Below are 16,463 nucleotides of genomic sequence, written 5' to 3'. Positions count from 1 at the left end.
CCTCTTTTCTTCTCCTGTAGATCTCTCATTCATTGGGTGTGTCAGGGAAGAAAAATGAATCATTATGGTTACACAAAACTGACGACAAACATTGGTATAAAAAACAGTATATCAATTGGATATTTCCCAATAGGCATTTGTTGAGAACCATATGTATACAATAAGACCTTCATATCATTGCCTGATTATTTACTCTTTATAGAAAGTGCCTGTGTTATTTCAATACAGGCAAAATATAACAAAATCATATTCTAAGAAAATATTTGCCCAATATTCAATCTCTTCCCCAACTTCTGCTTTTCCTCCACACGCACTGCCACCATCAAATAAATAAATAAATAAAAGTAAGCAAGCAAACACATTAGTCTATTTATTTTCTAAATTATGCAAAACATAAACAGAATTATAGGTAGAGGAAAGTTGATGACTATGTAGTTCTATTAATGAAGCACCACCTACAGCACCTCCAAAGAGATAGCACGGGCCTCAGCAGGTAGCTCTAATTGTAAGCATATGTAGCATTAGAAAAGTAGGCTACAGAAAAAGAAAAAGTTACTGTGTGGCCTGTCACAAGTGAACTAATATTATATACATAAAGTGTGGCTGGATACGCAGTGAAAATACTAAACTAAAATTTCTATACAAACCAGGAGAAAGTGAAAAAAGTACATATTCTTCTGTTTCATAAGTCAAATCAAAGTTTGTCCACTTGAAGCTAAGTCCTAAGATGTCAACTGCATTAGTTAGATCTAGTCTCAGGCTGGAACTTAATTTCCTGTGATATATCACTGTGGTTTTTGAATTTACATCTGTAGTAGTAACTTAACTTGCATTTGTTCCAAAATGAATTTCATGCTCAACTTGTTTTTCTTAATTAAACTTCCTTCAGCAGTCCCTAATATGTGTATTATTAAAACTCATTAGTCCCATCCACAATTGCCTGTCATTTTTTTGACTACACATTCATATATTGAAGTGCTCTGTTGCTATATATAGGAAGAAAATTAAATAATAAATATGGGGACTTGAACGTTTTATAAGTGTCAGGATGACAGAGTGCCTGCAAGGCCCATAAGGTTTCACACAAAAGAGGCATTACTGCTAAACCTAACATGCTGACACATCTCTGATCTATAAAGTCTGCAGTAATGGCAGCAGTAAAGCGTTTTACCATTGACTAGAATTTCTCTTACATGCAACGGAAATAGGCACAGAAGAGATTATACTGACTGTTATAAAAAGAATTCATATAAAAATCCCCCAAAAGTTTAATGTCTAATAATTTCAAATGCCTGGAATGATTCACTAGTTTTCCCTGACTTCACTTAAGCTTCGAGTTGACAGTCATTCTCTATCACACAGGTTAGCTACCAAATGGCTGTGGGGATTTTTGTTTGTTTGATTTTACTTTGTTTGGAGGATGACTCTTGAAGGCAGAGATTATTCAGATCATTTTATACCAATATAGTAATATTTGATATTATCAACATTATTTCATTAATAACAGAACAAAAGTGACCAGCAAATGTGTTACTATTAAGGAATCATTTTTCTTAGAAATAATTTTCTTAGAAACAGAATGTTGTTATCCCACAGGATTATATGGTTAGCTACCTCATGATGTTTTAAATTATCTCTTAAAAAGCAATAAAAACCTTAGACTCATCATGAGTGTTCACAAATTTGATATTTTTCAATGCTTGGCAAATTCAATATGTCAAAAACTTAAATTTTAAATTAATTGAAAGTTGGTTTTTGTTCTTTTTTATTTCTCAATAAAGCAAAAGAGATGGAAGATTTGCACTTGGAAGTGTCATGTGTTAAATTTCAACAAGTCATTTAAAAATAATTGCCCTTATCACTTTGCTTCTAACTAAGAGTGTGTTGCTAACTTCTTTTTAACGTAAAATAACATTTAATGTAGTTAATCATCTTAAAATCATAGAAAGAATCTATAGCAAATGTGTTAGCTTGTCCTGAATGTTAGGCCAGTTGCAATACATAAAAGGTTTTTGAGGGACAGGTGCAGCTGTCAAGCAAAACTCCAGTGAATGCAACATCAGTTTTTCCATAGTGATAAGTTAGGGGAATCCAATGTTATTTCTTGTCACTGATATCAGAAACTGTGCTTGCAGATTTCCAGGGCTAATTGACAGCTTCCATCTCTTTACCCCAAACTACCACATTTTGTGTTACTCTGATAGAAAATTCACAACTCATCAAGGCTACCATGTTCTTTTTAATAATTAGGACCAAAAACATGTATTGGGTAAGATAGAGCTAAATGGAATTAATTTTCTAAGTGCATGCCTCAGGTTTTTCAATAGTTCTTAGAACCATCCACTCTATTAGGGAGAGCATTTATCTAACTGGGTAGCTTGCTCTTCATTTACTGGCCACAACTTTTAAAAAATTTTTGGTGTGTAGTTTTGTATATACTTATTTCCATTGTTATTGGCTTTCCAAAGTGGATTCACTACCTACAATGTTTACCAAAGTTTTGTGTATGTACTGCTTGTAGAAACAAAGGATACAGCCCCTCCAAGTAGATTATAACAAAGAGTAGGTCACTTTCTCTGTTTTCATTTTAACTGACAAAAGAGAATATAATAGGAGAGTAGAAAGTATTGTTTATTCTGACAGAAATATATTTTCCAGGCACTACAAAGGCACATTCAGTTAAGTCTTCCATTTTAATACTATGGCACATGCAATGACTACTGATTTAATGGTTTTGGAATATGCAAATCAATTTTAAAAGGACCTTCTTTTTCATGTTTCAAATTATCCATCTATTTTTATATCAACAGCCATATTCTCTATTAGCTTAAAAAAGAGAAATTCCAACCCACCTACCACTCACCTTCATTACTTATTTGCTGTTACCACTTAATGATATTTGCTAGCTGTCTTTTTAAAATCCGTTTAAACTTTGAAAATATTTTAAACACTATTAGACAGTGTGGCTAGGATCAGTGGCTAGACTGTGCCAATACACAGAACATCCATTCTTCTACTCTCAGCCTGCACATGAACCACGTGACTTACAGCAGAGTAAAAAGAGACTAACCTAGCTTCTCAGATATCACCTTAAAACTAACAATTGGGTTTGCAGAAACTATTTATTGTTATTTCTATAATCTCTAAATAAGCTTACACAATGTCTACTGAAATATGAAATATCTATCTTTTCCAGTTTAGAATTCCTGGGAGACAAAAGTTTTTTATTTTGCTATTTCATCTTTAAAAAACAAATCTCATATGCATGCTTCAAAATTAGATTTCAGAAACACACATACACACACAAATCCAGGAAGAAAGTTTGGTTAGACTAATCTTTTAATAATCAGAATGTCGCATGTATCTGGAATTCCTGAAAAAAAGTACTAGAGAATGAGTGTGCTTCAGATGACATTGAAGAGTTGCCTTTTGATGAGTTCACACACAACAGACTTCAGTGGTAAAACCACAAAAGTATCTGCATACACTTCATAACCTGTAAACCAGAAATCCCTGAAAAAAGGTAGCACTTTTCTTCTAAAGATTAGAACATACAAAATATATGTTTTATCTTTTATCCATCTCCATTTTATTCCAAAGCATTTGAATGTCTACAAGTTTAAAATTTAACGAATTGGCTTTTAAAAAAAAGCCAACTAAAATTGTGATGTTGAAGTCTCAGATTCGTTAACCTACTGAACACATTTATATACATCCCTCAAATAAATCAGTTCTTTGTATGCAATTGTTCTGAAGCTACGTGGACTCCAAAATTACTTCAGAATAATATGCTTTTCTGGGTTCCAAAGCAACTTTTAGTTGCCTGAGTCAATTCATATTCACTGATTTGAGTGATTAATTATAGCTGCTGAAATTGATTTCCTTCTGCAAATAAAGATGAGTTTTTCTTGGGAGCTACAAAATTCTTAAAAAAAGAAAAAATTCCTGAATTCAGCTGCAAGAAAATGTCTGGGAACGCGCGCGCACCGCTCAGTCGGAAAGAAAAGCCAGTAAGTGGCGAGGCAGGCAGGGCAGGAATGCATCAGAAATGCAGCCGTCTGCCTGGCGCACTCGCTAGCCTGGGCCCTCGGCAAAAAGCCTGCAACGTCTTCCTGGGCTGCTCCAACTCGAAGAAAGTTACCTTGGACTTGTATTACGGAAAGTCGTGCAAGTGAATTACAAGACAACATGTGTGGCCAGCCACCCACTTCTAGTGTCTCTATCCGGTGCAGTGACCCTGTAACCCTTTAGTGTCCGGTTGAGAGAAGCGGGAAGCGGGAAGGGGTAGGAAGAGAGGGGTGGGGGAGGAGACAACATGAAAACAGCCAATTCCCCCTGCAAAATATGCCCCTAGAAGCCACGACAGCCGCCGAAACGGCGGCCGAAGCACCAGCGATTTCTACTTGGGCTTTTCCGCTCTACATGCAGGTTTTCCAAGGCACCGCTGTCTCCTCTCCTTAAAGTATTGCTAGGAGAAAGCACTGGATCTGGGAAGCATCTCCCAACTGAGAGATTTTCAATGCAAAGTTGAGAGCTTGGAGAGCTGCTTGGCTCCCCCACCGACGCCACAAAAATCAGGCTTTTAGCTCGATCTAGGTAGCTCCCTAGCGATCCCCCCGGGGATGCGCGAGGTGGTTTTACATTCCCCTTTCTCTCTCCATTTCACAGGCACCGCGTCCGCATCACCTTCCGCGCAGTGGCACAAAACCCTGGCAGCCCCCTCCCAATAAAAGAGCCACAAACTTACCCTCAGCAAGATAAATCCACAGAGGGAGCCCCCTCATCTTTCCCCGGTCCCTTTGCAATGATTCAAGGAGACGGTTTGTACAACACTTCGCCGTCAAATTCAAGCTGAAATGGTCCAAGTATTTACCAGTTTCTAGACGCTTTTTTGAAATCTCGAGCACCCGGTAATTCTTGTTTCAGGAATGAAGACGCTTCCTTTTCTCTTTTTTTGCTTTAAGCATCCGCAACCCCAGTTTTGCACCCCCCCCCTCCTTTTTTATTCACCCACGGACACTTCCAAAACGTGTCGATTGATCCTTTTTTCTCTCGAGATGCAACCACGATCCAGAATCCTGGGGACCCAAAGCCACCTCCATGTAAATCCGACCATCAGGCAAGAAATACAAATGATCAAACAACGTTACTTCTTTCGGCTGCAATCAGATAATCCTACTAATCCAATAGATTTATCTCGATTGGAAATTGACCTCAAAAATGAATTCCCGGTGCTGATGTCCAGAAGAACAATTTCATAACCCTGCTCGGGTGACTGAAAAAAAACTCTGGTTTCTTTCTTTCTTTTTTAAAAAATCTTTTTTGGATTCTGGGTGCACTCCTCGAAAAAAAAAAAAAAATGCCGAGGACCCTGGTTTTACCCTAATATAGGTTTCTACTCCAAATCGGTGCAGGATGAAAAATGGTACAAAGATACCCCTAGTGGCTCGAGGCGATATTGCAGGGATCTCACTTTTTTTCCCATCCCCTCTCCTCACCTTTTTTTTTTTTCTGCCCCTTTAGGTAACTGGCTACTGTAGTAGTTAAAGAAGGCTGAACTGCAATTAACATGAATAGTATATGACTACTTGAATATAGCATCTGATGTTTCTTTGTTTTATGTTTAAAGACTGAATCTTCTGTGCTTCTGTCTCCTCTGGATTCTATTTTTTTTTGTCTACAAAAATTTCCCCAATGGCAGTTAGTAGCCAAAATGCCAATTTGAGGCAACTCGGTGATTTCAAAGCAATTGTATTTGTTTCTTTAATAACTATCGATCTAGAAGAAGCCTTACTCTTCCTGAGATATGCTGCTTTTGGAAAAACATTTAAAATGTTATTTCCTTTAAAGGAATGTGATTGTGTGTGTGTGTATTCTTAGACAATCTCTTACTCATTTGGGATGTTTAGTGTTCATTCAGCAAAGCAAGTGATAGCTCCTGTAAGCCTGTGGTCACAGAACAAGACCTAAGAGTCATTACATAGGCCTCAATGTTGCTTACCTGAATGCTTTGAAATTCAATGACCTCAAGATTACCCCTAGCATTTCCGACAGGCTCCAGAGAAAGAGTCAATGCAAGGAATTTCAGGACTTTGTTTTCCCAAGCGCTCTAATCACACTTTGAGGGCTTGAAACACAAATTGGGCCTAGTAAACCAGAGAAGTTGAATTCTCTTTTATGGTGACGGGTTCTGTAGCTGCAAGGAGTCCAAGATACTCCTTCTTAACTGACTAAATAATTAAGCCTTTTTAGTGTACAAGCTGTTAAGGAGTCAAAAGACCTTTCTTCTACCACTGGTGTTGCTATTAATTGGCTTTGTGACTTTGGGCCATCATTTTTTGGCCCACAGCTAATTTATCTATTAACACTAAGGGGTAAACCCATATAAATCAACAAATATACATGTTCCTGGATGGGAGAATCAATACGGTAAATTAATCTATAGAACTAATGTAATTATTAATAAACTCTACTACAATATTTTGTGGAAGCTGGAAAGTTAATTCTAAAATGTGTTTGCAAGGGCAAAGGGTAAGAAATTATCAATACAATCTGAAGAACAAGGTTCAGGAAGTTCCCATATGAACTATTAAGGCTTAACATAAAATAACAGTAACTGAGGCAATGCAGATTTGGTTCAGGGCTAGAAACTAGTCCAATGGAACAGAATAGAAAGTCCAGAAGAATATTCATGGATTTGTGGAAACTTGATATATAACTGGTGACATTCGAAAGCATTGAGGGAAGATAACATATTCAGACACTGAATTAGCCATATGAAATAATGATAATACAAGATTGCAATTTCACATGTATGTATGTTAAGGTGGGTTAAAGACCTAAAGATTCTGAGCAAAATTTTACAACATTTAGAGGGAAATAGCTTTATGATTTTGGGTAGATGAGAACAGAAGGGTTTACTAAACAACATAAAAAAGCCAAAGTCCATAAAGAAATAATATTAAATTTGATATATTAAAATAACATAATTATATACATCAAAATGTACACTCATTAAAGATATTTGCAATGCATATAATCAAAGAAGGATTACTATCCAAAGTACATAAAGGGTCTTATAAAAGATAAAAAATATAATAGGAAAGAATGGGTTAAGGAAATCAATAGTTGATTGACAGAAAAAGATTCTCAATGTCCAATAAGCATCTGAAAAAGGTCCTCAATCCCCCTAGTTATTAGAGACATGCAATTCAAAATAATGAGATTTTTGTTTCCCAGTCATGAAATTGGCAGAAATTTACAAGTCCAGCAAAACTTAATATTGATGAAAATGTGAAGAAACTACGGAGAGTATATGATAGTACAAGTTCAGAAAGCAGTTTAGCAATAGTTGAACATTTTTATGTCCTATAATCCAGTTTTTCCACTCCTAGAACTATTCATTCCAGAACTATTTGAAAGAGAAAAAAACAGTAGGAGAGAGAAATAATCTAAACACCTTTAGATAAATAGCTGGACAAAATATTTATAGAATATTTATATACTGCAATAGTAGAAACGGTAACAAGAAAAATGAATGTTACCTTAGCTCCTTGAGTTGATATAAATGAATCTCAAAAAATATAATGTGGAGCAACAACAACAAAGGATGTTGTGGAAAGATGCTTATAGGATGATGACATTTGTATATAAAATTCAAAAACATGCAAAATAATTACATCTATTATATTTGATCACATACCTATATAGAGCAAAATATATCAACATGTATGATAATGACAAACATGATATTCAGGGTAGAGGTTACTGTGGGGAGGGTGCCAAGTAAATGAAATTGGAAAGGCATCACCAGAAGCTTCAACTGTATCTATTGTGCTCTATTTCTTAGCCTGAATCTTGAGTACACGGGTGTTTACAATATTACTATATAAATTGTTTATATGCTTTAAGTATTTTATTAAAATTAAAGATTTAGACTACATTATTTCTGTGAATCTTTACCATATTATACAATTTTCTAATTAAAAAATATGTGAAAAAATGAAATATCAATATTTCATAATGTGCTTTTTATATGGAGATTTTTTTTAAAAACTGTACTACTGAATATTTCTAAGAAGTGTAAATGGAATGGTGCTTACTTATTTCTATAATTGATATTAGAAATTCTAGCTAGGAAGCAAAAATTACTACCTAAATGGGAAAATCTGATTGAAATTTAAAAAAATATATATGTAATCCTCAACTAGCTCTTTCTTGTATTTTCCTTTGATCTTACAAATAGTAACAGGGCCTCTGAAATTGTGAAACAGTCAATCAACTGATTGATTATGTTCAGTCTGACCAGTTAACTATAAACTACCAAAGCCAGAGTAGCCATAAGCCAAAATTACAACATGAAAGAAAACTCACCCAGAGTATTTAAAATATGTATGTGAATTCAAATAAGAAGACTTTGTTGATATGAAATATGAGGACTGGAAACCTCATTTCACAATCACTAGGCATTATATTTCATAATCCATGCAAAAGAGATACCAAATATTAGAAAAGGCATTTTTTATAACTCAATTGAGCAGTTAATACTATTCAATGCACCCTGGACTCAGGAAAAATGCTTGAGTTAATTTTCAAACAATCAATTTTCAACTATTCTGAATAGATTTCCTGGAAATAACCAAAACAGATTTGTGATGAGGAAATAGTGATATGCCAATTTAATTTCCTTTGATAATAGAAAGATAAGGGAGAAGAAGCAGATGTACCATTATATTTCTGAAATTTGGAGAGGTTGACATTCTTTCAGCAACCACTTATTGAATACCTCCTGTATACTGGGCACAACCCAAAGTATATCATAGGAGAGTTGACTTTAAAACAGCCAACTACCACAAATCTTTAGTTTCCTATTGATGATTTATTTGTTGAGTGCAAATGACTATTACTATTATCAATTAATATTTCAGCATCCATACTGAACAAGTATTAGATATTAATGTAGAACTGAAGGTTCATTTTTCAGTATGTTTAAGAGTAAAATGGGTTGACAGAGTAAGGTAGTCAATGAAGAAAGAGGAGTAAAAGGAGGAGAAGTGGAAGGAGAAGGAGGGATAGAGGAAAGGTGTTTGAGGATAAAAATGTGAATCAAATTCATTTATCTCCCTGGTGATTTACTGACAGAGAGGATAGAAACATACTTAATATTTGTATCCCTCATGATACAAATTATTAGTAAATGACTGACTTAATAGATCAAACAATAAAACTAGTTGCTATATGAAGAGAATAAACTCTCTAATGAAGAGAATCTCTTCATTAGATGGGCTTGCTAATTTCTTCAGAAAATGAAATCAATACAGGAGGGAAGTAAAAATTAGTATGAATAATAATAATGGAAATAAAAGACCAAGATTGGCAAACCCGAGCACTATAGGGCATTCCAATTTAACCGTGTTATTAAAATTTCAGCTCTGATAAAAAACATCTTAGAATTACATATCTTATTTTGGTTTCTATAGCAAATAGAAAATGATGGATTGATTAATACCAAATGGATCATGTGAGGGAGTAGCATGGTTTTCATAACAAATAGATGAGTAAGTATTTCATTGTTGCTTTTAATACAAAAGAGTTATTTTGGGAAAAGGTGGATTTTTTCTGAAAAATCACATAAGTGCACATCTTTTATGACCAGGTCAAATCAATTCAGCTCTGGCTTGTGATAAACGTTTTAGGATGTTGTTAAAGATTGCAGCTCAGTGTCTGAAAAAGAAATAACCGAAATATTTCATGTACCCCATAAACATATATACCTACTATATACCCACAACAATTTTTTAAAAATAATTTAAAAAATTCTGAAGCTGGAAATAAAATAAAACAGAATTGTAAAGCAAGTCTGGAGAAAAAAAAAATCCTCTACTATCTTCAGAACTCCCCTGATGTAACCTCATATTAAGTGCTCAAGACTTGAATCTAAATGAATGGCAATTGGGAATTATGAAAGAAACAAAAATAAAAAGTGGTGCAACATTGTAAGTTCTAACTACTGCAAAGGTGACTGTTTACAAAGAGGTTCTTTCTATGGGGAAGAATCTACTCCCACAATCCTGCTTAATTAGAAAAGACTACTTAAAATGCTTGACTGGTACTGACTATATTTCAGATACGTATTGGGAGAACACACCTGCCTGGATGCCAAATATACCAGATGTATCTTTATATTTCATGGAATAGAGATTGGCAATGGAAACTAAGGAAGTGATGATCAAGACTAGACATTTTGTTTGTTTATTTATTTATCTTGAGACCTGGTCTCACTGTCTTGCCCAGGCTGGAGTGCAGAGGCACGATCATGGCTCACTGCAGCCTCAAACTCCCCGGGCTCAGGTGATCCTCCCATGTCAGCCTCCTGAGTAGCTGGGAATACAGGCGCCATGCCATCACATCAGGCTAATTTTTGTATTTTTTTCTAGAGACAAGGTTTCACTATGTTGCCCAGGCTAGCCTTGAATTCCTGAGCTCAAGCAATCTGCCCACCTTGGCTGTGCTGGGATTACAGGCATAGCCACTGCGACTACCCAAGACTAGATATTTTAGCATGAGACTGCCACTTTTGAAATGGGGCTTTTTCATCAATGTTGGTTAGAGATGCTAAAAGACATTTACAGAGGGACTCTTACAAGGGTTTAAATCAGAAATAAATCCAGATTTTCAAAACAAACTTGAATAATTCTGACTTGTTAAAAACTTTCAAATAATGGTGCCATTATGCTAATAATTAAGATTCTGCTTTCTTTTAGAAAGAGGTCTTTTTTACATCTATAATTTATACATTTATTTAATTGGTAAAATTGAAAAATATAGAAATTTCCAATTTCAAAGGTTTTAGCTAATAATAGCATAATGCATTATTTTGCAGAATATTTTCTTCATTTTTGAATGTAAGTACATTTGTGAGGCAGTATTTACGCTGACCCTCTAATAACCTCAGAGCAGGTTCTCTTGATATTTTGGTGGCTTTTAATTCCATAGTACCATGATTGATTTTGATATTGCAATGTAGTATAGAATGAGTTCAATTGTATAAAATTATCTTAGATGTTTCTTAAGTACTGAAAAAACACAATCAGGAAATCATCTTATTAAATATCATTCATTAATGCTTACTGTAAAATATTAGTTTATTTGAGTCTATGTTTCCAGTATTAGCAGAATATACTATAAAGTTTGACCTAATAGGATGGGAAACCACATGAAAATTAATGTTCTATAGTTCAAGATGGAAAGAGAAATTTTTAGTTATATCCCAGTGGCACTGACATCTCATTGACTTCACATACAAGAGTTGAGTACTCTTTTTTTGAATAGGATTTTATGCTAATTACATAATTAAAAGTAAACACTAGCCTGAATTTTCATTATTGTTTAATTAGCAACTTAATGAGCATCTTCTACCTGTCCCAAAATATTTAGTTCCATGATTTCCAAAATATTAAATAAAGGAACCCTTAAAATTACATCTTCTTCTTCTTTTTTTTTTTTTTGAGACGGAGTCTGGCCCTGTCGCCCAGGCTGGAGTGCAGTGGTGCGATCTCAGCTCACTGCAAACTCCCCCTCCCGGGTTCACGCCATTCTCCTGCCTCAGCCTCTCGAGTAGCTGGGACTACAGGTGCCCGCCCCCACCCAGCTAATTTTTTGTATTTTTAGCAGAGGCAGCGTTTCACAATGTTAGCCAGGATGGTATTGATCTCCTGACCTCGTGATCCACCTGCCTCAGCCTCCCAAAGTGCTGGGATTACAAGCGTGAGCGACCGCACCTGGCCTAAAATGACATCTTCTAAAGGAATGGTTATTTCTCTGTCTTCTTATCTCTCTGTCTCTATCTATCTGTCTATATATCTGTCTATCTATCTATCCATCTATCACCTATCTATCTACACATTACTCTGTCTCTTTAGTTAATCTTTGATTACTTACAAGAAACTGAGAAAATATGTCACAAGTTTTTCAAAAATGATATATTTTTCTATGATCATTTGTGTTTGGTTTTAGAGTTTGCTTTTGCTTGTATGTGAATAAAATTATTTCTGATGACCTAGAAACAAGCAGAATGATTTAATTAAACAGAATGACAAAACTATGTTACATTCAATGCACAAGAAATTGTTCAACCTTTCAACCATCATAAAATTCATGACTCTCAGCCTTTTCTTGTGTCCTCTTCTATAAAAGTTTCTCAAACCTTCCCTAGTGATAAACAAGCTAACAAATGGTGGATTTGTTACAAAAAAAAAAAAACAACAATTAAATTTTGACCCTTTATTTATAAATTGTACTAGTAGGAAGGGAGAGAAGGAAAGCAGGACATAGTAATGTTTCAGACATAGTTGTTTACATAGATTAAGCAGAAAAGGCAATGTCAAGATAGTTCAAAGCATGATTTGTTACGTCACAAAATAGACTATGAGGATAGATGGTTTATGTGTTAACAGAAAGTATACTCATTATATGATGGAATGAGAATATAATTCTTGGCTTATGTGTAATACATTAAACCAACTCATAATTCACATCCTCATCATTCATAAGTCTGGTGAAGCTATAAGATATATCTTACAGCTGAAATTCATCATACAGGGGCTCAAACTAATCATTAAAACAACTAGAGTATATTTGAACAGTGGCCCAAAGAACTGCAGTTTTAAAGTTCCTTCATAGACTCACAGACTCCTTTTGCCAAACAGAAAAAGCCCAAGAAGGTAAGTGACTTAACTAAGATCACATTGAGGTCAGCAGCATCGCCCAGATGAGAAGCCGTTGTGCCATGCCACACCTGACTTGATGTTTCTTATGATTGTTTTTTGGTATTACAGTTTCGTTGATCTTAAAATATTGGACCACAACCAAAATTTAAAAATTGAAATTAACAAATCAAGAAAGAGTATCATTAAATATACTTAATATGGTAATTAGAATAATACCCTCCACCACCACCCCCCCACAAAGATGTCTTAATTCCTGGAATCTGTGCATATGCCACTTTATATGGCAAAAGAGACTTTGCAAATGTGATTAAATTGAGGATCTTGAGATGGAGAGATGATTCTGGGTTATCCAGATGGGTATCAAGTAATCACAAGGGTTTTTATTAGAGGAAGGCAGAGGGGTCAGGGGTCAGAATCAGAGTAAGAGATGTGATAACAGAAACAGAGATGAGAGAGAAAGAGAGAGTCAGAAAGATTTGAAGATGCTACACTCTTAGCTTAGAAGACGAAAGAAGGAGCTGCAAGCCAGGGAAAACAGGTGGTCTCTAGGCAAGAAAACAGAATTTTTTCTAGAACTTCCAAAAAGAACACAGCCTTTGCCAATCATTGTAGATTTCTGACATCCTAAACTGTAAGATAATAAATTTGTGTTGTTTTTAGCCACTAAATTTGTGGGAATTTGTTATAGCTACAATAGAAACTAATACACTTAATTAAAAATATTAAATTAAAGATATTAAAAATATTATGGAAATAATTAGTGCTGCCCATAGAAGCATAGTGTGAACCACACAGGAAATTTTAAATTCCCTAGCATCCACATTAAAAAATGAAGAATCAAGTTAAATTAAATTTAATACTGTATTATATTTAGCCCAATATGTCAAAACATTATCACTTCAACATATAATCAATATGAAAGACTATTATTGAGAAATTTAATTGTTTTCATATAAATATATTCAAAATCCAATGTGTATATTATATTTAAGGCACATCTCAACTTGGAATAATTCCTTTTCAATAGCTCAACAGCCACATATGGCTAGTGACTACCATAAAGGATAGTGCAGCTTTAGATTATAAGAAACAAGTTAAAAAGAAAACTGTATATATTATTCCATATCATTCTAAAGCTCTGTCACAATCTAGATAAAGAATCACAAAGGCTTCTACAAATTATCAGGATGGCTTTACAGGCAAGTTTCTGAAAACTTTGTATTTGAGAATTATATTTAAAAAGAAAGATCTGAAAAGAAACGAAACTTAAAAACAACATGAAAGAAGAGTATGATTACCTAATGATACTGAGTTGACTGACGTTTGTAAAAATGCCAGCAATAATAGAAAGAAATTTATCTGGTATTTTTAGAAGAAAGTGATAGCCAAGGATGGGATCAGAATAACATTGCTTGGGGCCAACTACATAATATGAACAAATGACCAAGAGAAAAGCAAAACTATTAAATCTCAGCTCCAATTGCTTCATAGGGAAGAATAGTGTTTGAACTGGAAAAGAATATGATGGTGAGGAAATAAGAAAGCCTGAAGGTAACTTAAATTTGTTTTAAGATTTCAGGTCCAAATCTGTTACCTAATTTAGAACACCAAAAGTATGTGAAGAAGTGTTCTTGGAACTAATATCTATTATTTTTAAGTCACCACGAAAAAGTGCCATGAAAATTAACTGTCCTGGTTTTCAAACAAGATTCCATAAACTGAAGTTTACCAATCTTGACATTAACTGAAATTCTAAAACTGATGCTCATATGTGTTTGCTAAGTGTAAAGTCACCATAATTTTTCTTTTTCTTTTTTTTTTTTTTTTTTTTAGAATTACTGGAGCTGGGTGCAGTGGCTCACACCTGTAATCCTAGGGCTTTGGGAGGCCAAGGTCTTTGAAGCCAGGAATTTAAGGCCAGCTTTGGCAACATAGTGAGACCCTGTCTCTACACAAATTTTTTTAAAAATAGCCCGGCATGGTGGCGTGAGACTGTGGTTCTAGCAACTTGAGAGACTGAGGCGGGAGGGTCACTCAAGCCCAGGAATTGGAGGCTGTAGTGAGCCATGACTGTGCCACTGCACTCTAGCCTAGGTGACAGAGTGAGCTCCTGTGTTTTTTAAATAATTATTGGAGTGGCAGATCAAATGTGTCATTTGCCTAGTTTATCTTAACTGCATCCAAGGGCTTTTACAAAAGTCACTCCTAGTTTTCTTGTGAACAAAACTGTGACATATGGGCTAAATTATGGTGTAGTTGAATAAATCCCTTAAAAGTTGAACAATCATTCTACTGTAGTATTCAATATATGTTCTCTCATGTTATCTTCTCTATTCCTTTTTTGAGGCATAAAATTCCTAAAGGAATTTGTTTTGTAATTGGGCTTGTCCATTAAGTATGTTAGTTTCATGGGAAATAGGAATGAGACACTTTAGTAAGGTACCTGCCTTAGATTACAGACTTTAAATAAATTATTTAAAACCATCAACTGTTTTAGAATTAGTATTTTCAATGATGCTTTAAAAATTACTAATAGTTTAATTTAAATTATTTAAATATAAAATTTTAAATTGAATTTTAATTCACTTTAGTCAAAGTTTAACATCTATTTTCTCTCTGTGTCCTCAATTGAAAGACAGAAGTCAAGATCTTATATTTGGGTTACTCCCTGCTACACAAATATTTCTATTTAACTAATCAACTATATTTTAGTTATCAAAAGGTATTTCTATTGACAGCATTTAATTGACTTAAAAAGAACTTTACCTTATAAAAAGAGCACATTTAATAAAAACTTCAAAATTAATCTAAATTTAAAACAAATCAGTAATTAAACTGCAATTTAGCATCAAAACTAATTATGACTGCATACATTTTAAAAGAACTTTCATGATATAATGGCAATGTTTTTTCTTTTTTCTTTTTTTTTTTTTGAGGTGGAGTCTCGCTCTGTCGCTCAGGCTGGAGTGCAGTGGCACGATCTCGGCTCACTGCAAGCTCCGCCTCCCGGGTTCACGCCATTCTCCTGCCTCAGCCTCCTGAGTAGCTGGGACTACAGGTGCCTGCTACCACGCCCGGCTAATTTTTTGTATTTTTAGTAAAGACGGGGTTTCAGCGTGTTATCCAGGATGGTCTTGATCTCCTGACCTCGTGATCCGCCCACCTCAGCCTCCTTAAGTGCTGGGATTACAGGTGTGAGGCACCGCGCCTGGCCTTTTCATCTTTTTTGACTCTTAATCCTGACACAAAAATTTTTTCTCTATCCTTCCTCTTCCCATATTCACTGAGAACTAGACCAGGAAACAAATATAACAGACAAAAACAATAATAATAATAGCATAAAAATAATAAGATCTCAGGAAAGCCTGTCTTCTTCCTATGCTCATTATCCATTTTCCTCTCCCCTACTCCATTTCCCTTGTTTCAACATACATATAATATACATAATTATATTATAAATGATTATATATTAAATATACTGAATTAAATGTATATAATTAATATATATAATATACATATGAAGATACATGTATCCCCATTTAGCCATTACAAAGACTAACATTTTTAACTATGTATTTGCTCTCTCAGCTGACTTGAAGGCATGCAAACTTAATAATCACAATAGCAAAAATAATATCAACTCTCATTTGTTGAATGCATCCTCTGTACCAATATTGTACTCAGTTCTTAAGCTTATAGGTTTTTTTCAAGTTTGGAGGGTACATATAACTTTTC

General features: G+C 34.6%; 1 protein-coding gene across 4 annotated transcripts in view; it reads right to left on the bottom strand.

The window, feature by feature from the left end:
- The window catches only part of NLGN1 (neuroligin 1), an 889,933-nt gene that overhangs the window by 706,127 nt on the left and 167,343 nt on the right, over positions 1-16,463 (bottom strand). The window contains exon 1 of one of the 4 annotated variants that reach the window (XM_063662429.1): positions 4,748-5,293. The exons of the other annotated variants lie outside the window; for them this stretch is intronic. The gene's annotated coding sequence lies outside the window, so the exon portion shown is untranslated. Of the gene's footprint in view, positions 1-4,747; positions 5,294-16,463 lie in introns of those variants that run through there. 4 annotated transcript variants of the gene reach the window in all.

Source organism: Pongo pygmaeus, chromosome 2, assembly GCF_028885625.2.
Source record: "Pongo pygmaeus isolate AG05252 chromosome 2, NHGRI_mPonPyg2-v2.0_pri, whole genome shotgun sequence".
NCBI lineage: Eukaryota > Metazoa > Chordata > Mammalia > Primates > Hominidae > Pongo > Pongo pygmaeus.
This window is presented reverse-complemented; position numbering and strand designations above follow the sequence as displayed.